Genomic DNA, 24,959 nt, shown 5'->3' on the forward strand with positions numbered 1-24,959 from the left:
ATCTGTAAATATACAATAGTAAGAACAAGTTGATCTTGTAGATGATCAGTGCCTTATCTATTGGGCAGTTCCATAAATCACACACATACATCTATGATACCAATGACATATTCCATAGATCAAGATATCAAATCTATCTTATCACTTTGTGAATTAGACATTAGTGTTCATGAAGACCTCTTTCTTATGAAGTATCTTTCTCAAATAACCAATAACCCTCTCAAATATATCAAGCATTTACTTGGCTCTTTGTCCCAACAACAAAACATATGAGACATACAAACTTAAGGGGATACAAATAGATCTAAGTTCATTATCCCTAAACCACAAAACATTGCAGATTATAGAGATAAAAGATGAGAATTAGAATGAAAATAAGAATTTTTTTGTTCATTGTATTCATTTCCTTGATACTATACATTCAAAATGCATGTAAATGACCCATAAAACTAATGAATATATAGGAACTATCTATATTAGCCTCATTACTATTGTTCATTCATAATAGAAAGCTAAAGAATAATGGTATCACAACAACAAGACTAAACTGGAACCATCCTTGTAGTATCACAGTTACTGAAATGAAAATTGGAACCCCTACAATGTGAGAGAAAGAGAAAGATATAGGAAATCAATAAAATCCCAAATCTGATATGGAAATGACATGTGTCCACTTGGATCTTCATTCCCTACTATTCCAAAGCATCTCTCTTCTCTCTTTAACCAAAATTAGAAAGGAATCTCATCATTGTATCTCAACAAACTAAAAATATCTACTTTAACTGATGAGAAACCCTTGTCCTGACAAAACATCAGATATGCATCTAAAATGTTGATAAAACATTTAAACTAAATTGGAGGGAGAAAATCCATTTAAAACTACATTCTTACTACCTCTACCATTCATCCAGTTCACCACCTTGCTAAAAATCAAATTTGAATTGCTATAACAAAAAATGATTGAAAGATGGGCACCTAGTTCAAAACCTAGTACAAAACCTTGAATAACTAAAACCAATGGCTTCATGTGCAAAGAAATACCACAAATATGGAAAGTTAGTTCTCTCCTGGTTCCAACAGTATATGATAGTGCTATGTTGGTGTATCAGAGATGCTCAAAATGTTCATTTGCAAACCAAGCTCATGGCATGACCTTTAGGAATTCATTTTTAGCAAATATTTTAAACTTCCCTAAAGTTAGATCTATAGGTTATAACCAAAGTTTATTTAAATTATTTGAACATTCAAAAAATAATAATAATAATAACAATTTATTATTTAATGAAATTTGGTTTTTCCCTCCATTTATGTATTTTAGGTCAAACTAGTTTGACTTTCTTGTGACATGTGTCACCTTCTAATTGGCCTACCACATCACACCTGATCTATTAGTACTTCTACCACCTAGGCACCACATGGCACCACCAAATTAGTCCTCATTCTACCACATCTACCTAGGCCCTCTACCACGTAGTGACCTTTGATTGGGTTGTCATGTTGCCATGTTAACCTCCCTGCATGTTCCTCTTCACAAAATAGTAAAAACTGTTGACTTTATGCCACATGGCACAATCTAGCACAATGTGTCTTGTAACTGCCACCTCAACATTGACTACCATATGTCACTCCTAGACTATCACCATGTTGCTATCCTTGTTAGCATGGCTGCCACATCATCATGACATAGCAACACCATGAAACTTAGCACCTACATCCACGTCACCACCTTGTCATCCACTGCCACATCACCATTTCTACCTTACCTGCCTTTTCCATGTGGTAGCCTGTTGCTATGTTGCTATGAGATCTCAGCATCACAACATCACTAGAAACATAATGACCTTACAACATCTGTCATTTATGCTACATCACAACTTTGAAATATGCATCAAGCTCTGATGACCACTACCACATGTCACTCTCTAGTTTGTCAAATTTGTCCAATCATGCTAACATCATCTCCACCTCATGGGACAAGTTGTTCAAAATTTTACTTCATTTACTCTCCAACCAACCATGTGGGCCTGTGCAAGTTTGAGGTTCCAAAAACTTTATGTCTTTAAGACAATATGTTATTTGAGTGGTCTGGCTTTTAAACTAATGTAAATATAAACTTAATGGAAGTAAAAACAAAAGGAACAAATACTAGAAAGATATTTCTTCTTCTCCTAACTTTGCATTCAAAAACTTGACCTAAACCTAAACCTAAAAACTCTATTTATGCTTGCTAGGATGGTCTATGAAACATTCTAGATTATTACAAAATAGGAAAACTAACCCAAAGAGACTTCCTGCCAAATTGGCTTACAAAATATTCTAGATCAATATAGAATAGGGAAGAATGACCCCATAATGGTCTCAACAAATCCCAAGAAAAGATCTTATCCTAATGACAAAATTGGGATAAATTCCTCAAGTTGGCTTGTGCAGAAATCATGTCCAAAATACTAACGCTTGGCATCAACAAGGTAACTTGGCATAAACAGGAACAATTTTTGGTGCTCAATAACTTCTACAACTTGATAGAGTCTAAAATGCGACAACATGTAAAATCTTTATGTGGGTGATCCTGCACCATACACCTAGGGATAATAGAATTGAAGTCCCTGGAGTTGTCCTTCCTCTTTCTTGTCTTCCAATTCCTTGGTATTTATTGTTTGCACTCTAGCCAAGTACCCAAGTCAACTTTCATATTTTTCATAAATCTCTTCCACATAAAAATTTAGGTAGAACTTCTGTAAACTTGCAACAAATGGGACCTCATCATATATGAATTCATCAATTTGGTTCATTATAGGAATCTTTTCTTTTGTTTTTACGATGTCTTTGTGCTACAATATCTCCATGCTTGGAGGCAAATTCATCACTATTTGATCCTTATCTATTCTCTTGCCTTCATTATGAGTCTTCTTCCTTGCTTTCTTTCTTAACTTCAAATTCCATCTCTTGGTTCCATCAAGAACCAAAACATCCACCTCTTTTCCATCTTTATGAACCATTTCATCACAAGGCTCATCAACAATTACCACTTCAACCTCTTTTCTATCTTCAAGAACCTTTTTATCATAAGATTCATCAACAACTATTTGCTGCAAACTTTCAATATCAGCATCAATTTGGTCATTTTGTCCTTCCAATGGACAATTCTTCTCTTCATTGGCAACCAAGTTCTCTATTCCATCTTCACAAGCTTCTGTAATCTCAATGGATTGTTTCTCCAAATCACTATTTTCTTTCTCCATATTTTTCTTCAACTCCTCTTTTAGTCTTGCTGAATTTTCTTCCCCCTTTTAAACTTCTCTCATTAGGAATCTTATTTTCTCTTCTATCTCTTGATTCATTCTAGCTTCCTCTTATATTCTCTTCCTCTCTTTTCTTTCTCTAAAAATCACAATATGAAACCCATGCATCTAAAAATATCCTCTTATCATGAGATAAATCCCCTCTTGAGACCATTTTCTCCTATCTCAGTTCTCTTCACTCAACCTAGTCTTTTGGCCACTCTATAGGTTCTCTTCCCAACCTATCACAACAAACTCAAACTCACAATTCACCCTTTTCTAGACCTTTTTCTGAGCTTTGATACCAAAAATGATGTAGAGATAAACTCAATGGAAGCAAAAACAAAAGGAACTAGCACTAGGAAGATATTTCTTCTTCCCCTAACTTTGTATTCAAAAACATGACCTAAACCTAAACCTAAAAACTCTAGTTATACTTGCTAGGACAGTCTACAAAACATTCTAGACTATTACAAAATAGGAAAGCTAGCCTAAAGAAACTTCTTGCCAAAATGGCTTATAGAATACTCTAGATCAATATAGAATAAGGAAGAATGACCCCAAAATAGTCTAAACAAATCCCAAGAAAATGTCTTATCCTAATGATGAAATTGGGATAAATTCCTCAAGTTGGCTCATGCATAAATCACATCCAAAATACTGACTCTCAGCATCAACAAGGTAACTTGGCATATGAAGGAACTCGACATAAACTACAACAATTTTTGGTGCTCGATAACTTATGCAACTCAGTAGACTTTGAAATGCAGCAACATGTATAATCTTTATGTGGGTGCTCTTGCACCATAAACATTAAAAACTCTATAGCATGATGCATATGGGATTTAAGTCTTTTACTATTCTTTACATTTTCCTCTACCCACACTCATGCATTCGATTCTTCTCTGCCAAAACACTCCTCCAATGTAACTATAATTGATAGAATCCTTCCTCCTTGTAGCATCCAACATGATTGTCGTGTGAAAAAAAGGCATCATTAGACAATAGAAGACCTATCTTCTTTTGATGGGAGGATAAAAGGGAGGAAGTGAAAGTGTAGAAGAGTATGAGTCTCAATCATTTACCCCTACTGACAAAACTGTATTCGCCATGGGCTACTTTGTTCGAATCCATAGATGGATGGGGTTAGTCTGGGAGGTAGTTCCTTTTGGTTCCAATGAAATATGCATTCCCACTCAATCTCATAGAAAAGAAAAGACCATGCAGTGGTGACTCCATAACTAAACTCTTCTATAACTGCTTTCATAACCATGTATCCACCATACTCTGTTGAGCTCCATTCTTCATGCAGATTCTTTTCACTCTTCTTCTCATGGGTTTTGGTACATTTCTCCCTTCTTTGACATTCAATATACAAATAAATTTATATGTTTGAAATAGAGAGGTAGATTGATATTCAAATGCTTATGAACTCATATTTTCTAGGAGAGTTTCTTATATATTTTCCTAGAATTTGATCAATGATTGAGGGAATCTATTTTAACTAGCACACCAGATGAAAATTTTCCCTTTGGTTCACACCTTAAGGTAAAGTCCTATATATTTGTACTATTTCCCATGTGCCTTGTCATCCTTGTCTTAAGATTATTTGCAATTTCACTAGAATCCTCTGCACTTTATGCACCTTTACCTTTTTGGCATAAAACTTCCTTAGGCTTCAAATACTTTAGGATGACAATACATGACTCCTTGTTGTGTACAATCTAACATCAATTGATAGAAGGTGATCCAATATCTATATAAAGTATCAACTCTATCCACTATAGGCACTCCAACTTGCAATCTATCCTAGTTTTGCTTGTAGTCAATGGCCTTCACTTGCAAATAGAGATGTGGTTTTAATAATAAGAGGCTCTATTCACAATACATTTAGTAATGGTGACATCACTCTATCATTTAAAAGAGGATCCATTACACCTTCTATCCTAAGGACTACTTCCTTCTAATAGTACACCTCAAACCCTTAACTTGAAATTCAAGGAACTAATTTTACCTATTGTACTAGTAACCACTGACTGTCATCAAAAATATTTTTTAAGTTCAACATATGAAATAAATTCTAGATTCTTTACATTCATACTTTGGATCTCTTATTGTATGGTGTACCACTTCTGTAATAGACAATAGATAACCTCAAAATATAATCAATCCACTAGAATATTCAAGTAGCCCCACTATTGAGAAGCTCTACTATAGATTACGAGACTGGTATAATCACCCAAGTCTACAATAGTTACTTTTGGCATTCTCAAGTAATCCAAAAATGCACCACAATTATAGGTGTTGAAACTAGTACTCTTAAAGGTTAAAAGGACTTAGGGTTTCTCAAAAATCAAAAATATCCTTTATTGCCACTTTATCAAGTTTTTCTTAGAAAGGATGATGGTCTTGCTAGCCTTGTGTTGCTAAAGCTTTCACTCGGATCTTCTATTAACAATCCACTTGATCTCTAAATGGTGAAGTGTGCATGGTAACTATTTTAATGAACTAGAATCATTGTAATAATTGAACATTTCTAGTTTCCAACATCGTACCAATTTGAAAAAATCAACTAGGTCCCAAAGTGGGTTCGGCTAATTTTTTTTTGAACTAAAAAACCTGATTCCTTAATCTAACCTTCCTCAAACTACTATAGTGATCGAAAAAAAATGATCAATGATTCAACATTTTAAAACTCATTTCACCCCTTTCTGCCAACTATCAACATCATGCCAAGGAATCATTTGACTGGCCTTAAAAACTAGTTGAAACTAACAACTGGGCCCTCAACTCTAACATACTAATTCTTTGTTCAACAATCTCTTACCCTATCAGATCTCATTTCATGATGACTTTGGGGTCAAAAGATATTGACGATCACATTTTCCTCCTTAGAACTACCTACAAGCAAACATGTTAGAAAATAATAAAAAAACACATTCAATTTTGGCTTTGAAAGTAGGTCAAACTAACGATTGAGGGCATTAAAGTTGAGGCAATAATTTGCTATCACAAGGAGAGTATAAATATAGGATTTGGGCCCCTGATGAATAACTAGGAAAATTTGATGAGTGGTCAAAGTGGGCTACGTTGATTTGCAGAACTAGAAATACTGGCAAAAAAATAATTTTTTTAAATGAAATGTACCTAGGAAAGTGTGTAGACAAAATTGTTAAGATTTAAAAACTAGCACACTTAAAGAATTTTTAGAGTAGAATCCAATGGTACAATCCATTTGATTCCAAAAATAATGGATTCAAAGTTATGACATCCCTAATAGGGGTACTGATCAATCTACATTTCTTGACACTAGCAAAACTTTAGAAATTGCATTTGGAATCATGTTTTAAAACTAGTCAAACTAATTTGTCATAGGCTCAAATCCAAAACATAACAAGTCTTTGACCTCTAAAATGTAATGCACAAGGAATTTTTTCATTTTGGTCAAGTGGATCAATGTTATAAGTGGTCAAATAGGGCTTCCTAGAATTTTGAACAATTTACATCAGCATTACAACAATAAAAAACTGACTTTGAGGGATTCAAAACTTAGTCAAAACATATCAAAATGACTTGAAATATGAAACATAGATTCTCTGATATGCATAATAAACATTCCCAAAGAGGCAAGTCATCAAACATTAATGGGCGTTAGATATTCAATTGCAAACTAAGCCTCCTATCACTATTTGCAATAGGCAAAATGGCAAATTTGAACATTGCTCAAAATAGAACTCTACAAAATGACTTAGAATAGAAATTTATCTTCATGGGATGCATGGATATACTGAATGCAAGGTGTTAGAAACATTAAACACTCCATAGGCCTTAATAGGATAGCTAGGTACACATGCATTAAATGTTCCTATATGACTCAATTTTTAGGATGATATTCAAAATCAAGGCTTCAATTTTGAGTCTCAACATGTTCTAATAATGCCCAGACCTCTAATAATGGTTGAGACACTATAAAATTGAAATGGACTCCTAACGGGGTCAATATTTTTAACTAGATACTTTAGATTAATAGATCATTTTGTGGGTACCATCCCCATCAGGGTTTTCCCTTGTCCAGGGTTTCTCTAGTTAACAAAATATGGTGTTATGAGTTACTTTATTGCCTGGTTATGTTTACTATTCAACATAGCTAGTTTAATTTATTATGTGACTCATAAAATTGTTAATGATATCTAGCTTTAGGAAAAAGTTTGTGAAACATTGATTCAATCCCCCTCTCAATATTTCCTTTTTCTAACAATTGGCATTAGAACTTGGTCATAGGTTTGAATCTCACAGGCCATAGGGAGTGATGCTAGGAGGGGGATTGTTAGCAATGGTCCAACATCCCTCACAGGATTTGCAACATGACTTAACAACCTCCCATGGTTCTAAAAGACTATTGGTTGTATTGGGTATTAACAAGTTGATCTTTTGGTGCAACAGAAGCCTTGGCCTTTCTAATAGGTTTTTAGGCTCCGAGGAAAGTATTTAAAATCAAATTATACAAGAAATTTTAATTGAACCCCTACTTTACCATAGAATTAGAAACCTTTTTTTCTTCCTTGATGGTATGAATTTTTTTGATAGTGTCAAACTTCTCAATCATCCATCTGCATTCATCCATTCGGTTCATAATCTCCCAAGGACAAGTTACCTTATCTCTAAGGATGTCAATGATAAGCTTATAATCTCCTTCTATGAAAACATTTCTCACATGCATTATCACCTAATATTGGATACTATACTATATAGCACATATTTCTAACAAGTTGTTAGTATTGGAACATAAGCCCTTGCCAAAGGCCTTTATTAGATTTCCTTTATAGTCTCTTTTCATTGCCTCAATAGAAGATAGCCAAGATTACCTTTAAATCATTTTTCAACATTACATTTAAGTCAACCAAAGTATGGGGAGATCCACACCATGCCTTTCCTTCTCTATATCCCATTTCAATCTATGTTGTACACAATTGTTTTAATGACCCAAACTAGTTTGACCCTAAGACCATTATGGTTAGGAAAGATTTTCCCCTTTTTCTAGGTAAAAACATTCATATTTTCTCTCAACAATTATGTTATGATTAAAAACCACTTGAGGAGATTTTCTTCCTCACTCAAGACTTAATTATTTGTTTCTTTCTACACATTCCAAGCTAACAATGAAAAAATTCAATTCCACAAATATTTAATGATCAAGTGGTTCAATGAGTTGTTCTTCCATTGATGTATCAACATTTTATTAAATAATAACATAACTAAATCCACCTACAAAGGCAAAAATATTAGGGATCACATTTCATTATTATTCTTAAAGTTTAAGAAGAGATGGTTAGTAAATTCACTATGGTCCTTACATAGAATGCATCTATTCACCCCTTCAAAAAAAAGTTTGTTGAGATTGTCAATTTTCAAAATCCTTTCATGGGAAACCACCCACAAGAAATAGTTAATTTTATGAATAAGGTTAGGATTCCAAACATAATTCCATAAATCTTCATAATAAAGATGTTTCTCAATAGCCCAAAAATAAGAAATGATAAAGAAAATTCTATAAGGGAAAAATTTCTAGCACTGTCTGTTACATCTATTCCTCATGAAGAGTTGGCATGAAGGAAGAAAATATTTAAGTCTTTTCTCCTCTTCAATTTACTAACTTTCCCTCTACTAAGAACTTCAAAATTACCATTTAGTAGAGCTTGAATGTCCTTCCAAGAAGCATTTTCATTTCTTTATTAAATATAATCCTCCACATTACATCCTAGATCGTGGGAATGTTAAATTTTAATATAAGGGGAGGGGAAAATATCCTAAAGAGATGACTCCCCCACCCAAATCTCACACAAGAAGTTGGTAGTATTTTTATTACCAAAAAGTGTCTTGCTCCCTTTATTGAGGAATATTTTTGACTTTTGGATACTACTCCATGGAGGAGAGAACACAATTAAGTCATGATAAAAGAGGAACTATTCAAAATTACCATTATTTATATATTTAGATATTAGTATAGAGACCTTGTCTTTATCCCCTTTCATGATAACCCATCCAATTTTAGCTATTAGAGACATTTCCATATTTTTAATTCTTCTAACCCAAGGCCTCCCATAGATTTAGATTTACAAACCTTATCCAAGCTAACTAGAGAAAACTTATGATTTTCCTTGATACATGACCAAAAAAAAAGATCCATGAATTTAATCAATATATTTAATGAGAAAGGTTAGGCTAAGGAGTAAGGAAAAGAAAATGATGGGAGTAATTTGTAGGTAGGATTTTAGCATTTGTATTTTGCCTCCCAAATAGAGAAGTTTCCCCTTCCACCCAACAAATATTTTTTGAAACTATTCAATAAGATAGTTCCAATAGGTAATTTAATGTAGAAACTTAGCAAATAGCAGCAATCCCAAGTAAATGTCAAGAAGGGAAGCGATACTGCACTTCATGACTTTGTTCAAGACCACTTCAAAAGTATTTTAAAAATGTAACCTGATCTTATTGTAGAACTAATATGATAATGCAAAACATAAGCATAGTTTTTAATAAAAAAATTCTAGTACTTCACCTCTAAGACATAATGTTCTCCAAAGAAAAATATGTCATCAAGCAATTATTGGTTGGTGGACATGAGAAAAAAGGAAGCAACTTAAATTCACCAAAGAGATTGATTCTCCATAAGATTTTGGATGTTCCTTCCAAGAACTTTGACAACTAGAATAAAAAATTATGGATACACAAGATATCTCCAACACTAACCTTTCCTAGAATCTAGAAGAAACTAGAAGGGAATCCATGCACTAGGACCAAATGTTAGCAATGGGCTAGTGTCCCTTGAAAGATTTGTGACATGGCTTAACTACCTCCTATGGTTCTACAAGTCTAGTAGTTGTATCGGGCATTGACAGGTTGATCTTTTGGTGCAATGGTAACTCTAACCTTTCTAACAATTGGTATCAAAGTTTGGTCACAAGTTTGAATCTCGCAGGCCATGGTGAGTGACAATGGGAGGGGGATTTTTGGTACTAGTCCAGCGTCCCTCACACAATTTGCAACATGGCTTAACCATCTCCTATGGTTCTATAAGTCTAGTGATTGTATCGAGCATTGACATGTCAATCTTTTGGTGCAACGACAACTTTGACCTTTCTAACACCAAAAACATAGTAGTAGAAACATAATCCAACATAAGTTTTAGTAATTTTCTTTTAAAACCAAATTTAACAAAAAAAATAAAAATCCATGAATTCCCACTCTACATAGTCATAAGTCTTAGAGATGTCCAATTTTAGAACCATTCACACTTTTTATTGGAATCCATAGAGTGGCTAAGTTTATGGGATAAGATATAAAAAATCCAAATATTTATCCCTCCTGCAAAGTGCTTTTGATTTGAGGAGATCATCTTGTCTAGGATGCCTTTTAGCCTATTGATTGTAACCTCAGAAATTATCTTATACATGGTGTTACATAGGCTAATAGGTCTGAAATTTTTCATAAATTTGGGGTCAACCGCAATTTTAGGAATCATGGAAATGAAGGTAGACTTTAGCCTTGATGCCACAATACCTATTCTAAAATAATCACTTGCAATTGAAAACATCCTTTCCCATTATATCCTAGAAAACTTGGAAGAGGGAATGGGGGAAATCATATGGACCTGGGGACTTAATATCCATCAAAAGATAAACAAAAAATAATGACATCCTTGAAATTGACCTTGTTGGAAAGGGTTTTGTTGTCTTCATTAGTAATTTAGTTTGAAATAACATCCAAGAGGTCATTTGGATCAATGAAACTATTATAACCCCCTAAGTTTTGATTTAAAAAATAATTCACCATGCCTATAACAATATCCTCCTCCTAAATAAGGAGCCACGTTTGAGAGTAAGAGAGTAGATCCTAGCTGTGCTTCAATGTTTAAGAGTTGTTTGGTGAACAAACAATTCTCTAGTCACCATCTAGAACCCATCAAACATGAGATTTTTATTTCCAAAAGACTTCTTGCCTACACAGACTAGCCCACTTGTCTTTCAAGTTTCTTTCTTCTTGGAAAATTTTTGAATCTTGACATCCCATCTCTATATTATCATGAATGATGCCAAGTTGAGAGGTCAATTTCTTTTTCCTTTTGAAAGCTTTCTCAAAGGGAATTTTATTTTAGAATATAACTTTATCTTTAATCAAATGGAGTTTTCTATAGATTCTTGTCATAGGGGATTCACTTCATAATCTCCATCACCTTTCTACCAACCCTTTAAAGTCTAGGTGTGACATCCACATCATTTCAAACCTAGATGGGGCCATGATCTCCTTCCATCCTTCCAACTGTGAACTATATAACTTTTTGGTCTAACCTAGTTCTATGAGTAGCCTATAGAAAGAAATTTTCTTGGCAATTTTAATTAGAGGAGAGAAGGAACCTATCTAGCCTAATATGGAAATGGATACCCCTTGATGTCTATTAATCCAAGTAAATGTAGCACCATAAAAGTCAATGTAGATTAAAAATGTAAAAAATACAACATTTTTTTTCAATTTTTTTGTAAACAACGCCTTGACACAGATAGGAAGGATAGGGTTGGCAACATAAGAAGTGCAATCATAAAGATCAGATATTAAAATTTTCATATAATTCTATTATATTTGTATATTATCAAAGATACATTTTATACAAAAGATAATGACATCAAAATAAAAGACCTTACCTCAACTGTGAACTATCAATTTTCTTTTATTTTGATGGAGGATTCAAACCTACGAGGCATGAGGCCTATGAGCTACCAACCAGCAAAGGCCACCACTTGAAGATTTAGGAACCTGATACGGGCCCACACGTGCCTGAAACGTCTTTGACTTAAAGTCAAGGACTGAGGGGCATCCACACCGTCAAAATCACCTGGAGCATGATCCTAGCCTCTTCCCTTATGGTGTCAGAGCCTTGCACTCAGCAATAATTGATTCCTGGTTTGCTCTTTGTGAGCCATTCAACTTCACCAATAGATCAAGAGCCTATTGACTGAAAAATCAATTTTGAAACATAAAATACTGAGGAAATGCACATGTGGCATATATACTAACATATAAGAATTTACTTTCAAAAGGTCGGTGTACCTTTTAGAGCACTCCACTCATCTTCCATAACATTAGTTTGGAGGGGGTGCACTCTACCACTATGGGGCATCGCATATGAACATGTCAGGACTTTGATGTCAATGCTATGTATGAGATATTAAAAATTCCACCCAAACCTATGGACCATTTTATGTTGGGCCACGTTATGCCATTAGAAATCGTCAACTTGGAATGCAAAAGCAGTTCATGATGTCCGAAGTCAATAAACTCTTTATCACCTTTTCTTAGACAAACAATTGGGAAGTTTTCCCAGCAGATTTCATTGCATTATTGAAGGAATACATCTGTAAACTCATGAGAACCGACATGAATGGGCCAACGCTATCCTTTTCCCTTGCTTTGTGGTCTGTACGATCTCAGATCTGTCATTAAACAAGTGAGAAGAGAATGGGTAACATTATTTTCATTGCTTTGATCCAGGTGAGAAGGAGAGAATCCTTCATGCACATCTTGTATCTTATGCTTCTTCCTTGGTGTTGGGAATATTATCAACCGTTATAGACAAGAATATCAGTCTCATTTTCATGAAAGATGTTGAGCAGGAATTAGATTGTTTTCAAATGGGTGAATTGATCTAACATTCTCTCCAATTCTTTCAAAAATTCTTATCTTTATCATAATCAATCGATATAGAACAAAACACACACACACAATGCCCAACTCTTCTCAAGGGGATAAAGCTAGGTCTAATTGGTTTATTCTTCTAGGAAATTGATAGGAATTGACAATTTTCATGTTTAAACTTGTCAACAATCTATATTCCCAACAATTTAGACGTGATTGTTTAATAGTTTTCAAAGTTGACAGGTATCGAAAATAAATAATTAGAAATGTTTTTCATAAATGTTTTTGAAACTTATCAAAAATTTCTTCCTCTTTAATGTGTTAGAATTGAGTCTAGCTTTCCAAAATACATTCAATTACATTTTTTTAATGAATGCATACAAAATGAAGTAAAAAAGTTATAATATATTTTTGACAAAAAAAACATGTAGACATTAAAAATAAAAATAAAATATTAAAAGCTTAAATTTATTAAATTATAAATATTATATGGTCAGAAAGTTAAGAATGCACTCGATATTACACTATCATTTTCACTGTAGATCAAGATTGTGTCGGGAATTTTAAAATTTTGATAAATTGAATATCACTGGGCATTTCACATGTCAATCCAACTCTTTACATTAAATGTGAAAAAACATCCATTATGATGTATCTTTATATCTCTCCCTATTTCCCTCTCCATTCAAACATTTCTTCCCTCCTTGATTTTCTCTGAATATACCTCTACCTCACTCCCTCCATCCTTCTATTCTTCTATATGTCTCCCCTCTTCAACACTCTATACCTACCTATCATTTTGACCTAACCACCCTCTCTCTTTGTCTCTCTTTCTCTAATGATGATGACGGTGATGATGATGATGATGATGCTGATGATGAGTACTTAAAGTATAGGGATTGGATTGAATTATTAATTTCTAAGTGTCAAATTTTAAATGTTAAGTTTTATGTTTTAGTGTGTAGGGTTTACAATTGGGTTAATTATTGAGTGTTTGAGGATTGAGTTCAAATTCTTACATTTTAAGTTTCAACATATGAGGTTTTGGTTTCAGTGTTGAGGTTGAGGTAGAGTCTCTCTCTCTCTCTCTCTCTCTCTCTCTCTCTCTCTCTCTCTCTCTCTCTCTCTCTCTCTCTCTCAAACACACACACACACACACACACACACACACACACACACACACACATTCTAGTGTCGATGACATGGATAGTTAAGCATTGAAGGTAACTTAGGGATTAAATTGACATTTTAGGTTTTAATGTTCAATTATAAATGATAAGTTTAGGTTTAGCTCATAAGGCTTAGAGTTTATGACTAGAAATAGAGGATTGGTCATTGAGGATTTAAGTATTAAATTTATTTTTTAATATTTTAACATGTTATATTATTAAAGTGTGAAGGAATAGATTTTTGAATGTATGGATTTAGTCTTTATGATGGATGGTGCAAGGTTGAGTACACAGTATTTAGTGATTCAAATTAATTTTATACATTTTAGTGTTCAATTATTAGTGTAATATTACTATTAAGTGTATAGAGTGTACGGTTTCGAATTGAGTTGTGAAAGGTTGAATACTGAGGTTTTATATACTGAATATTTATAAGATTTTAGTGTTTTAATATTAAATCTTAAGATTTAGTTTATAAGCTTTTGAAATTATGGTATTTCATATCACGTCTCCCTCCCTAGCTCTCTATTCCTCTTTTGTTTTCTTTCTCATCATCTTTATTGTCCTCACCTATATAAGATATCATAAATAACCCATAACTAATATAACATCTTTCATAAAAATTAGTATTTGGAAATTTTGAAATACGTTCAGATATTAATAAGAAATCTTTTTACAATAGTATAAATCAATGAGATCATCTTTAAAATAAAAATACTGGTCCCCAACATAAACTTGACCAATTTTGAAATATTGACTATGAATAAATGTACAAGTAGCATGCATATAATAAAGCACTTACTTTTGAAAAAGCCAATATATCTAAGAGTAACATGTGAGGAATCTGACGTTAATTCTAAGGATAACATATTAAATATTCATTGTGGATATACCAGATGCTCTTCCACCAAAACCATTTTATGGTATGCCACGTTAGGTCATTAGAAATCCGTCAACTTGTACATTTAAAAGCAATCGATCATGTCACAAGTCAATAAGCTCTTTGTCACCTTTTTTGGGCCAAACAATTGTGAACTTTGCCCAACAGATTTTCATTGCATCATTGAAAAAATAAACTCATGAGCACCGACATGAATGGGCCAACGCTATCCTTTGATCTGCCATAATATAAGTGAATTGTAACATACTACTGATTGTTTTAATGGAGGTGGGAGGGAGAGAATCATTCATTCACGTATTATAACTGCTTCTCCTTCTCATCTTCATTTTAAGAATATCAGTCTAATTTTCATGAAAGATGTTTAGATGAAATAGATTGTTTTCTTTGTTGGGTCGATATATTAAAGGTTAGGTAGATATTAGTGTTTCTTAAAAAGTAAGTGTCAGTATAAAGATTTAAACATAATAACATCATCGAGATGTTTATAACATGGATGTTTTCATTAATGAAGTCTTTGGTCCTCAACGTCTCACAACCGTCGTCCTCGGTGCCACTCCTCCGGCTGTCACTCACACACCCCACACTTCCAAACTTCCTGCCACCGCTCTCCCAGTGGTGGTGATGGCGGATGGAGGCGCCGCTCAGCTTCCCGACCCCGTGGTGGTTCTGGTTGGTTCCTGACAACTCCTCCTTGTTCCCATCGTGCGCACTCAAGGAAGTGGCCTCACTTGGATTTGGTGATCTCTCCTCCATGGCCAGAGGTTAAAGATGCAGAGGCTGCCACTATTGTTGCTGCTAGTGATGATGGCTAGACTATTCCCAACCCGCCCCCCAATCCTAAAGATGATTAAGGTTTTCAAGATAAAGATGATCCACCACCCTCGGCTGGCACTGCTTTGGCAGCCTGAGGTTGCCTTATTTGTTTTTTTTAATGAATAGTTTTTGATTCTGGCTGCGACCGTGTTTTTTGTCCGACTTCGGCCATTTGAACTCTTTCGCGGGGTGATCTTGTATCCCCTTCCTCTTTTTTGTAAATTGTAAACTGAGTATATTTTATTAATAGAAAAGGTAACTATTCATCAAAAAAAAATATAATTAAAATATAGTTTGTTTTTGGTATATTTGATAAATTAAAAGATAAATGAATTTTAATTATTCTTAAATCTAATTGTGGTTAGATGATTATAAGAAAATATTTTTTTTTATGTGTGATATATCAAATGATAAATAGATTTTAAAGATGTAGTTGTGACTTTTTTTAATAATAAATAAATTGTTCTAGTCGATATATTTAAAGATAAATAAGTTTTCATGGGTTCTTAAATCTAGTTGTGCCTAGATATCTTCAAGAAAATAGTTTTTTGTATATGAGATATTGAAGAATAAATAAGTTTTTTTATATATTCTTAAAATTTAGTCATGATTTGATATTGGCAACAAAACAATTTATTTTATTTGATAGAGAAAATAACAAATAAATTTTAAATGGCTCTTAAAATCTAATTATAGACAAGCATTAATATGATAAAAGTTTGATGAAAGCAAACAAAAGGGACATGAACAAAACAAATACAACTAATTTGTTAACTACAAAAACCTAATAATTATGCCCAAAGACATTGCGCTAAGAAAATGGAAAGGTTATGAACTTTGATGCAAAATTTGAAGAAATGAGATTACACAAAGGAAAAGCTCTATGTACAATGTTAGATACAATCCTATAGATTTTCACACCCTTGCGCAAAATATGGGTGTGCTATCGTTTTTTTTGTTGTTGAAAGATATAGCATTTTTTTAGTTCATATTAAGTAATTAAAATGTTATTTTCAAAAAATGAAGGTAAGTTTTGTATTGTTCTCTTCTAGTTCTATTGTCTTCTTTCCAATAGAAGATTATAGAATTTAAATTGTCACGAAAACAAAATTAAATGATTAAAATAAAAAGCTATGCTCACTCAAGCTATAGACTATGAATGTCTTATGTATTATACTACTAGAGACATCATACCTATAACAATTATTTGTAGTTTATTTTCAAAAAAATAGAATGAGATTTTTAATTAGTTTCTTAAGGATATAATACTCCAATAGTTCATTTCTAAAATGATTTTAGTATAATTGTTTTATTTTTTTCTCACAAGAATTTTTAGTTTATGACATCCCACTTTAATAAAAATATTATAATAATTCCATTCTTCCTTGATTATGCAGGAAAAAAATGTTGCTTTTAGAATTTAAAACTTAAGATTTTCTAGATGAGGTGTAGCTCCTCCTTTCTCCAAATGTTACATGTATCATTAAATTATTCCTTACCTCCTCACAATTAATGATCTAAAGCCATTCTTTATCAGGTGTAAATTTGTCTCTTCAATCCACCAAAATGGAATGGAAAATCATGCATAAAATACTCAAAACACATGTAACTTAGTCAAACTCTCTCTCCTATAACTATTGTAGATAATCATGACACATTAAAATTTGGGATTGACAAATGTAATCTTCTATAGGCTATCATTTGCAAGACAACCTCTACTATTTTCAATCCTTATTTTTACACCTCTCAATACACACACGAGACTTTGTATTCTTGGAAGGAATTTATAATAATTGTTGAAAACTCAATCTAACTTTTAATTAACCATGAAAATTCTTGGGATATCTTTAGGAATTGTATAACATTAAATGAGTACTAATCAATCAGAATAATTGTCTAGTTTAAGTATTTACCCAAAAATAGATCATGGTAGGCAACCATAAGTTCAGTGAGGTAATTCATTTGACTTCTCAAGGGGAATGCTACCACTGATAGAAACCAACCATACTCATTTACTAATATTCTCCCATATGGGAAGAAAGCTTAAGATTCCCTTTAGCTTCACCAAAAATAATTTATATTGTTAAATCATTATATCCATTTTTAGTATCAAACTTCCATTTGGTTGTATTTATAAGAACATATTTTAGTAATTTTGAACTTTTTTTCTAAAGGATTTGATAAGAACGAATCCATAGATCTCATAGAACACCTACATGCAAGAACTTGTTACAAAGAAGGAAACGACAAGATAAGGCAGGGGTTTGGCTCTGAAATGTGCAAGAATATATTATTAGACCAAAAAAGAATGAGTTGAGAAATATAAAATGGATCAATCCTTATAGAGGGAGATCATAAAACATAAAAGGGAAACCGTAAGAGATAAATGACATTTAATAATTGATATTTAATTATTAAATGAGAATATATGTGCATAAATTGAAAAATTAAGTAAGGAGTAAAGGTAATTTATTAAATGTAATTAAATTAATCATTTACTCTAACACACTCCGTTAAGATGAGCAACAATGCAGCTACAAACACTGAAAAAAAATGAAACTACAATGTTGAAAGAATAAATGGGTCCCAACAACATGGCCTGATGAGGTACCCAACACAACCAAATCTCAAAAAAATGGAGAAATAGGCAAAACCATGTGGCAAAAAAGTTACCCCAAAAATAGATAGAAGGAAGGACTCATCACCGAGACCCCTCAAGGACAACTTCCTTCACCCCAAGCATAGAACATGGTTGAAGATATTGTTGGGATGCAAAAGGGTTAGTGAAGATGTCTGCAACCTTCTCAACAATAGGAATATACTCCAAGCTAAGAGAGCCATCTTGAATCAAATCCCTAGTGAAGTGTATATGAAGCTCAATGTGCTTGGTTCATTGATGCTCAAATGGGTTCTGGGAAATGTGTAAAGCACAATGATTGTCACACCAAAGAAAGTTCAAACTAGTAGGGGGAAATGCAAACTTTGTCATCAATTTTTGAAGCTATGAAATATCCTGACCAACTAGCATAGTTTCCCTATATTCTACCCGTATAGATGATAATGTGTGAGCATGCTTCTTCTTGCAAGACCATGTGATAGGACCAGAGATAATATAAAAAAAGAAAACCAAAAGTAGACTTTTGATCATCAGTATCACTAGCCCAATCTGAGTATGTATAACCAAAAAAATGAGGTTCCCTTGATGTATAGTGAATGCCATAATACGTAGTACCTTGAATGTACCTCAAAATACTTTTGGGATTTTTCCAATGACTCTGATGAGGATCAAGTTATAATCAAGAGACAAGGCCAACCATAAAGGGAAGATAAGGAGGTGTGTGTTAGGTATAACAAACTACCACAAGTTGTCTATATAAAGTAGAATCCACACTAGGAGTAAAGAAAGTGGTGGATAAAACAACACCAGACCAAAAAGGTGTTGGAGCAAGCTTGCAATTAAGAATGTTGAATCTCTAAATCATATCAAGAGCATAATTCTACTAGAGTATGACTATCTCATGTGAAGGCTGAAAAACTTGTAGACCCAAAAAATAGTGCAGAAGCTCAAGGTTTGTCATCTCAAAATACTCTCTCAAAGTTCCTTGAACATTCTAAATTAGAGGTTGAGCTACTTGTACTAATGATATCATCAATATATAGCACAAGTATCAATAGATTATCCCCATGACGTTGAATGTATAATGTAGGATAAAAAAAAATGTGTGAACTATGATGTGAGCAAGAAGGAATCCATCTTCTCATACCAAGCATGAGGAGCTTGGTTGAGACCATACAAGGACCTCTGAAGATTGCACACCATAGAAGAGTCTTGTATAAAACCTTGAGGCTGCTCCATATAGATCTCCTCATGTAGGTCTCCATAAAAAAGGCACTCTTCACATCAATCTGAAACATTGTCCATCCCTAAGAAGCTAGAAGAGGGAGGAAAAGGTGAATAAAATTCATCTTGGTGATAGGAGAAAAGATCTTGGAGTAATCAATACCATCCACCAATGAAAATCGCTTCACAAAAATATGTTCCTTGTACCTATCAATAGAACCATCTACAACATATTTGGTACAATACACCCACCAACACCGAACCAATTTTCTTCCTTTTGGAAGAGGAAAAAGATCCCAAGTGTGAATCTTCATCAAAGAAGAGTACTCCTCATCCATAGCTCTATCCCAATTTGAGTGTCTTTTCACCTATGGAATACTCCTTGGATCATCTAAAATGGCATAACTCAATAGTCCAATACTAGATCTCTAAGCACAAGTGCAACATGAATCTAAAGGATCTCATGCATGACGTCTAGCTACATCAATAGTATCACAAGTCCACTTGGGTACTCTAGGAACATTAGGGGGAGAAGGGGAAGGTGGATCATCATCAAAATCTTCCTCAAAGGATAATCTCTTTTGTAGAGAAGAACATGAAGTACTAGGCAATGAGGGAGAAGTTGATAATGGAGGCTCCATCCGAGGACTCCAAATTAAGACCTCTTTAGATTCAAGATAATACAACCTATAAACCTTCACATCCTCATAGTAGCCAAAAAATATGAATGGTAAAATATTCCTCTCCATGGCTTTCCTTTGAACATCTGGAATAAATGCCGAAGCCTCACTACCAAAACACATAATGTAAAACATTGAGCTTGACATTAGTCCAAGCTTCCATAGGAGTCAAATGTCATAATTCATTGTGAGGCATCCAATTTTGAATATAGTTGGTGCAATTGATAGCCTCAACCCAAAAATAAGGACTCGTATCTTGAAATTGTATGTCATATCCTCTAATGTTATGTTCTTTCTCTCAGCAACTCCATTCTACTAAGGGAAATGGGGAACTATAAACTGATGATGTAAACCATACGCAGTGCAAAATTCTCTGAAAGATTGATTCACATATTCCTTGTCGTTGTCAATGTGTATATTCCTAATAGAAGGAGAATAAAATTTCTCCACAAATGTCATAAAGATTTGAAATGAATCAAACACATCAGAATTGTACTTCAAAAAGTACATGCATGTGTGTCTAGAGAAGTCATCTATGAAGGTAAGCACATATCAGGCACTTGCAAAAGATGGAGTGGGGAATGACATAATATCATTGTGTATCAACTTCAAGGGTTCCTTAACATGTGTGGATCCACCTACTAAAAAGGGATCTCTGTGATGTTTTCCAAGTGCACAACCTTAACAAGCACCGTCAATACAAGAGATCTGAGGTAACCTAGTCACTAGCTCTTGTTTACTCATCTGCTATAGATATCTATAGTAGACATGGCAAAAATGCTCATACCAAAGTTTTATCACCGTGTCTACATGAGAAACACTTGTAGAATGAGATTTCTCAAAGCCATCAAAGTGATATAAGTGAGACTATAAATCAACACTCTCAGTAGCAACAATCAAATCAGGATTGTGGAGGTCTCAAATAACCATATCATGTGGTGAGAACTCAACTATCTTACCAAAGCAAGAATGAAAAAATTGAGAGACATAAAAGAGGTTCATAGAAATGGTTGAAACCAATAGAACATCCTATAGGGAACCCCCCTCCAAGGAGATAGTGCTAGAGCCTAAAACTAAAATTTGTGTAGAGTCACCAACTGTAATTTGTGTAGTAACACTTTCAGAAAGTGAGGTAAACAAATCAGGTACTAAGTGTGTCATATGGTGGGAAGAACCTGAATTGATGATCCAAGTAGTAAAAGAAGACAAAGCTAATGTAGAAAATGTTAGAATTCTTTAGAATAACTGAGAGGGGGGTGAATCAGTTATTCAAGGTCCAAATGCCTTATTAATACCTTTTTACTACTTTTAATGAATCCATACCCTTTTTATCTATTCAAACTTAAATCAATCATATAAGCAAGTTACTGTAAATCAACATGCAAAGATAAAACATTCAAGATCAACACGTGACACAATGATTTACGTGGAAACCCAATTTGGGAAAAACCACTAGTAACATGCTACTTGATTCTCACTCTTCTGAAGTGATGCCCTGTTAAAAGTCTGCCCTGTTAAAGGCTTACAACACACTGTTAAATGTGACCCTATTAGAGGATTTCACCAAACTGTTAGGAATGGGCATGATTAAAGGTCTTTAGAACATTCACTTGGAATGTCACCCTGTTAAAGGATTTATCTAATGGCTGTTAAACCAACCTAAGTCCATAGGATTTATCTTACTATTACAATTGCTAGAAAGAAACAATAATGGTCTTTTGATCTGATATAACTTACAACATACTTTGCAAATTTCAGATCACTCTTTCAGTTCAATCCTTATGCTTGGCTTTAATCACTTCAGCTCTGACTTCTTGTCTCCTTCTCAAGCTTTGTCTCCTTGAGTCTTCTTATGTAGTGCCTGCCCCTAAGTCGCATTTCTGTCATCCTTGCCAAACTCTTTTAGGCCAATTTATGTTTGATGATTAGTATTATTATTTTAGAGATTATCAGATGTTGTTGTACACTCAGTTTATTATATGATGAGATTACTTGGTACTCTATATTTCATGCATGTATGATGATTATTCAATATTTTCAGTTATCGATGATGATTAGTTAGATGGTTTATTATCACACGTGCTTTCTTATGGATACTTACCCCATACTGCATGTGTATGGTGTGCGTGTTTGTTTTCTTTATGTATGGTGTTTCTGATGTGGTTAAGGAAGGGAGTTGTAGTCACCTGCTAGTCGGGATCTACACGATGCACCACTTCCTGCCATTGTTTGTTTAGCTTAGAATATTGTGTCTGTACATGCGTGAATTTTATGCAGGTTGCAGGTACCGGGTATCGACTTCCCTGAATTGCCAGGATGAGCGTACCCTATCGCATTATCTCAATGGTAAGAGAGGGGAGATAAACTCTTAAGTCCAAATCCTAAACCCTTTAGCCAATTGTTCTAATTGATAATTAAGACAAGTATCTGAGTTAAGTACCCTCCGAATGCATCAAATGATGTTATTTCGTGATTATAACCCTTTTTGTTTGATTTAGTATGTGTTCTTCTATGATGGGTTTTCATATGTTGCTTTATGAGTCCTTGATGTATTTTCTATTAATTAAGTTTAATTAAAAGGATTAATTAATGATTTAATTTAATAGAAATTTATTATGATATTTTAATATTTAATTATATTTAATTAATTGAGAAATTAATTGAATAAAAAGTATTAAAATTGGAAATAAAAGTTTTAAGTATAATTTTAGAATGTGATAATATTTATTTAATTTAATAATAATATATATTTAGAGTTCATTTTTAAATAAATGCTAAATATTATTATTAATTGAATTAATAAATATTTTATCAATTAAAGTTTCTTAAATAAATTAAAAGTGGAAAAGATATTAAATTATTAAAGGTTTCTAGATCGCATGATCTAAGCATGAGTTTAAATATAAAAGAAATTAATTAAAACGATTAATTAATGATTTAATTTAATAGAAGATTATTATGACATTTTAATATTTAATTATTATTTTTATTTAAATTAGGAAATTAATTAAATGAAAGGAATTAAATTTGGAGATAAAAGCTTTAAGTCTAAATTTAGAACGTGATAATATTTAGTTAACTTAATAATAATATATTTAGAGTTCATTTTTAAATAAATGCTAAATATTATTATTATTTGAGTTAATAAATATTTTTATCAATTTAGTTTCTAAAATAATTTAAAAAGTGAAAATATAATTATTTAATAAAAGATTCTAGTTCGCATGACTTATGCATAAGATTAAATAAAAGAAATTTATTAAAAGATTAAAAAAAAAGTGAAAACAATAATGTTACTTTAATTTCATAAAGTGCGCATGAGATTAAAAGTAATAAAGATTAAAAATAGAAGTCAAGTGGAATATTAAATAAAGTTATTTAATAATTCAACTTAATATGCATGAAAGATGAATGCAAAATAAAATAAAAGATAATAAAGGTTAATTTGGAGTTAACTGAGTTGTGCAAAGAGTCTTCTCGGGTAAACGCACAATTAGTGCCCCGATTTGAAGAGAAATTTCTTATCACAACTTTGGGGGGGTTCATTTTTGATATAGACGTATTTGGACAGGAATTTTTGGGAGACAATTTTTGGAAGCGAATTTCAGAAGGCTGATACCAAGAAAGTTTTCGAGAAGAAGGTCATTGAGAGGAGCGAATTCTCTTACAGTTCCTGGAGATTGCATAATAGCATCAGGTTCAGGTAGGGTCTTGTGTTTTGATCACTGATTGAATTATGCAAATTGATATTCCTGTCTACTCCGTGATTGTAAGAACTTGCCTTCTCGAATGTGTCATTTCTTCGTTCTGAATCTTTTGCTACTCGTTTTCATTTGTAAATCTAGATTGAAAAACTGTTTACAAACCTCAGTCAACAATTGAAATAAATAAGAATTAAAACAAGATTTGAGTTTGAATTAAATGGAATTTGAGAAATTTAATAAGGTTAGGGTTGTGAAATTGGATGAAGAAAACTCTAAGTTGGAAAATAAATATGATTGATTTATTTTATTTAAATTTTATGATTGATAAAATTTAATAAAGTAAATTTACTTGAAATTGATATATATAATACATGACTTTATTTATAGAAAACGTTTTAAAAACAAATTGTTTTTATACAAAAAATATATATATATAAAATTATTGTTTTAAGTGGGGGGGGAGGGGATCACCCGTACCCACCCCCCACTGCCGACGGCCGACAGTACCTACGTCGTAGGTACTGTGACGGCAGGTACAACATACCTGTCGTCGCAGGCCCTACGACCGCAGGCCTGCGGCAAAGCCGACGGGCTTTAAACGTATGTATTAAAGTTGTATATTTTTTAATATAATTTTTATTAATTATAAAACAAATTGTATTATTATTTAAAATTTTTAATTAATAAATTTTTAATATATATATTTTTAAATTAATAAATATTTTAATTTTTATTCATATTTAATAATTAAATAATAATGCATTTAACATAGTTTGTAAATATTAATTTATTAATAATTTTGGTTTAATATTAATAAATTAACAAGTAATGAATAGATTAAGATAAGAACAAATGATTATTAAAATTAGTTTAATTAAAG

Source organism: Cupressus sempervirens, chromosome 8 (genome assembly GCF_028749045.1).
Source record: "Cupressus sempervirens isolate cs-2001-9-10 chromosome 8, ASM2874904v1, whole genome shotgun sequence".
NCBI lineage: Eukaryota > Viridiplantae > Streptophyta > Pinopsida > Cupressales > Cupressaceae > Cupressus > Cupressus sempervirens.